The following is a 5,000-nucleotide window of genomic DNA, read 5'->3' as shown; positions in this document are numbered from 1 at the left end:
GATAGATAGATAGATAGATAGATAGATATGATAGATAAATAGATAGATAGATAGATAGATGATAGATAATAGCATAATAGATAGATAGATAATAGATAGATATTGATAGATAGATAGATAGATAGATAGATAGAATAGATAGAATAGATGATGAGATAGATAGATAGATAGATAGATAGATAGATAATAGATAGATAGATAGATAGAATAGATAGAAGATATGATAGATAGGATAGTAGATACGATAATAGATAATAGATAGATAGATAGATAGCTCGATCGATCGATCGATCGATCGATTCGATCGATAGATAGATAGATAGGATATGATAGATAGATAGATCGATAAGATCGATAATAATCGATAGATAGATAATAGATAGTCGATTAGATAGATAGATAGATAGATAGATGATAGATAATAGATAGGATAGATAGATAATAGATAGATAGATAGATAGATAGATAGATAGATAAGATAGATAGATAGTCGATATATCGTAGATAGATAGATAGATAGTATAGATAGATCGATAGTCTAGATAGATAGATAGACAGATATGATAGATAGCTAGATAGATAGGATAATAGAAGATAGATAGATGATAGATAGATAGATAGATAGATACGATAGATAGATAAATAATAATATATAGGTAACATTACCAGCCGATAGCTCTTTGAAGGCTGAGTAATGCCGTCATTATTTTTATCAAGCGGTAGAGCTTTACCTGTAAATGGAAGCAAAAGTCTCGTGTTGACTCTATCTGTATTCAGAGAAGGACGAGAATGCCGTTACTCTCCATGAAACCATGGCTATACACGATGCAATAATGAATGGCGCCGTACTTGACGCTTGCGCTTTGATTCCTCCGAGCTGTTTCATTCACAGCATCAACCCATCATCAACTCCATCACAAAGTATATACCACAGACCACCACACGCCCACTCACCCACATAAACACCTCGCACCACACACACACATACACCAGCACTAACAACACACACACCACACACACGACACACAACACACACTTACACACACACAGCACACACACACACAGATGTCACACAAAATACATATATATATAATCTATATATTATAATATTCCGGTGTGAATCTATCAGGGCTCGCGCCACAAATTGTTACGCCATAACTTTGATAGCGTCGAGTGCAACGTGAATACTCCTTGAACTCTACCTCATATATGTCGGCAGACTATATGTAATCAGGCAATCATTTGCATTGATTTCTTCATCACGCGCCCCCCCCCGCCACACCAGCTGCGGAGCTCGTCCTCTAGGTCAACAATAATGTATGGAACAGAGCGTCATACAGTGACAGTGTCGACAGCGGTGAGAAGGCTTTGCCGGATTCACATAGTCACCGCGCTCCACGTCAACGAATACCATCCTCAATGCCATTACATATGCTTAATAGCGAACGTAGAGCATGGTACGAGGAGTATTCTGATATATTTTTGGTGTAAAAAAATATCCGTCTTATGACGCCTCAAGGGCACCCCCTATGTTCGCCGTTTCTGATCTATGTATTGCGTACTTGTGTATTGGTGGTGTAGCGTGTCTAGGATACCAGCACACAACGACTCTCACCGATACAGCTAGGCGTCCGTATGTCCGGTAGATATACGAGAAGAGTGATCCGTACTAAAAGGCGGCATCTTATATGATGTGCCTGATGCGGTGCGGAAATCCACCTGCCATGATCATAGTTTAATCGCATGCTCAACACCACGCTACGCAACAAGCGCTCAAATGAATGTACGCGTAACCCGCACCATATGCACGCAAGTTCACGCACACGCACCTCACCTACACACAATGTACCGCACAGCAACACCAAATTCACGAGCACGCCGGGCACGCGAAGGTCCAGCAAATTTATGCACGAACGCGAAGATACACGCGCGCACATATATGTCTCGCTCACTCGGGCGAACATCTCGTCTCTCTCCTCGTCTCTCTCTCTCGCCAGTTGATCGTACGGTGGCCTAGCTACACACTTGGAAATACGCGCCGCCTCCATATGTCTAGGCTCGAGCACACGTTATGGCACGTGTAGTTCGTGGAGCATAGCGCGGCAGGTATATGTCGAACGACCCACCGTGCACTATCCTGCCCACCGCTAATGCCCTTCTGCTCTGATCAGACATGAAAGCTGACACAGGACGCGAGCGCGCGGCGCGGCAGCGCGGCGCGTGTGTGTGTGTGTGTGTGTGTGTGTTGTGTGGTGTGTGTGTGTGTGTGTGTGTGTGATGTTGATGTTGTGTAGTGTGTGTGTTGTGTGTGGTATGTGTCGTGTGTTGTGTGTGTGTGTGTGTGTGTGTATGTATGTGGTGTGATTGGTCGTGCTGTGTGTTCATCGTGCTGTTGTCGTGCGCAGCGTGGTGATGTGTTGTGTGTGTGTGTGTGTGTGTGTGTGTGTGTGTGTTGTGTGTTGTGTGTGTGTTGTGATCGTTGCGTATTGAGAGAGAGATCGGCGGAAGAGATCGAAGCCTGTAAGAAGCTGTCGGATCGCTGCCGCTCTCTATTTAATATAATGTCAAATGGAACGCATCACGATACGATAAAGGGAATTTGGAGGGCTTGCATATATATGGTATATTTCTACTAGGGCAGGTGCTTGGAATAATATTAATAGATATATATATCTATATATATATATATATATAAGTCTATAATATATTTGTGTGTATATATATATTTGAATATTATACTATAATATTATAATTAATACATATATCTATATATATATAATATTATTACAAATATATTACTCATACTCATTACCCATTATCATTTACAGGATATAGTTCAGGAGTTTCGTGTTTGTCGTGTCATATTCGTGCTACAGGTGTTGGACTTCCTCGACGCGTCTTGTGTTTCTTGCAGTACGTGCTGAACGTAGGCCGTCGTCTCGCGTACCTTTTCAACCACGTGATCGGTACCATCGTCACGCCTGACCTCGTACCGCGCGATTGTTTTTGGCGAAACATACGTGCATGCGTGCGTACTGCGCTGGTGTGCGTGCGTACTGTGTTTTTTCTTGTACGCGCGGTCGTTCGTTGCGTGCGGTCGGCGTGCATACGTTTGTCGTGGTGCGTGCGCGGCATACGCATGTCGCGTTTGCGCATCCGTCGCGTGACCCGCTTGACCCGAGGGGCATGCTACCTGGTTCAATCGTGACAAATACGACATACACATGCATATACGCTCTCCTATGACAGCTATTGTCATAGCAGATTTCTTTCTATGACACATATTGCGAGCTCAACATTCCCGTCTTCACCTTTATCAGGCTGACACTTCCAGCTGCTTGCTTCATCAAATAACTCGCTTCACTAAACTGCACATGAACAACAATATTGTCATAGGGAAGAATGCTTCCTATGAAAAGTAGTGTCATAGAAGCGTATATGCGTATGTCGTGTTTGTCAATAGATGATAGCAGACAAAGGCTGTATAGCTACGTATGTATCTCTCTACGCGGCGCGTACCTTACGTGGAAGTTGTGATATACTTCCCTTCTTATCGACCTAGAATACGATGGTCGTGTATCGATATAGTATATATGATATATACATTATATAGTATATATATTATACATATATCTATTATATCTACTATATGCACACGTGTGTGTGTGTGTGTGGTGTGTGTGGGGTGTGTGTGTATGTGTGTGTGTGTGGTGTGTGTGTGCGTGCGTGCGTGCGTGCGTGTGGCGTGCGCGCGGTGTGTCGTGTGTGCGTGTATACAATGTACGTGTAAATTTGGCGTATATGTCCCCATGTGTAGAGCTTGTACTTTGCGCAGGTACATCTGATTTCATTATAGCCGTAGCGGTATCTGTATGGGTTCTGTAGACACTGTATATCTCAGTAATGAAAAAAGATCATTTCGTGTGCTACAGAGAAAACTTAGAGAATATTGCCTGTACATCTATTTTCAGGGTGCGAAATTAACGGGAGTCCGGAGTGCAGAATACTCCTGATTTTACTCTCGGACTCCCTGAGTTTGACATATGCAAGAGTCCGTCGTGACTCCCTGAAAATCTGCCATACTAATATTATAGTTTGTTTCCGGAATCACGGCCTCTGCGGAATTACTGTATTTTTCAGCTAATGTCCACAGTAAATTTGCATGACGTGCAAGTTGCATTGATTATCTTAACATTAGGCGCATGATTTATTGTTGAATATGCTTTACTTTTGAACTCAGACTGCGGCTCCCTCAGCTTTGGCTGCGGAGCTCCCTCTGTTGAGGGTAGGGAGTCCGTTGGGATCTCCCATTGTTTAAAAGTTCCTTCTACGCTCCTGATTGTGTATGTACACATATGAATTTACTATAATTTGACATTTACATACCATATTACAGCATTATTTGATTTACACAATTTACAATTGATATATTTAAGCCTGCGCGTGTATTATATAATATATATTGTCTCTAAAACGTATACTCCCACCATCAGTCGCTGCGGCCGCCAACACGTTGAGGCTATTATTATTATTATGTAGTATGTATATTATATTATATTGACGTACCAACGTACTAAATCTTGCGCCATTCTGCGAACTATTACGAATTCGATAAATAGAGCTTAAATCCTTTTGAAACTTACAGTGCTATTTGAATTTCTCATTGCAGGGACAACGAGTATAGGTTTTTAACAATATATTTGTTTTCATAATGTTTCTATAATTATTTTCGCCGAGCGGGCGAATATTTCATACTCAAACGTAAGGCCTTCTTCTTATGGGCCGCTCCCGCTAGTCTCAACGAAGCTCCGAGTAAACCCACATCGTCCTATAATTTGCATCAAGAAAGCTATGGCATTACATAACTGGTAAACCTTGTTCTGAACGTGTGCCTTTGTTGTTGTATAAAGGTAAAACGTACGCAAAGATAACATTATCCTCCTATATATAACGCCGACGCCGTGATCAGCGATCCACCGATATTATCAGGGCGGGTTAAG

The sequence above is a fragment of the Priapulus caudatus genome, unplaced genomic scaffold (genome assembly GCF_000485595.1).
Source record: "Priapulus caudatus unplaced genomic scaffold, Priapulus_caudatus-5.0.1 Scaffold283, whole genome shotgun sequence".
In the NCBI taxonomy this organism is placed as follows: Eukaryota; Metazoa; Priapulida; class Priapulimorpha; order Priapulimorphida; family Priapulidae; genus Priapulus; species Priapulus caudatus.
This window is presented reverse-complemented; position numbering follows the sequence as displayed.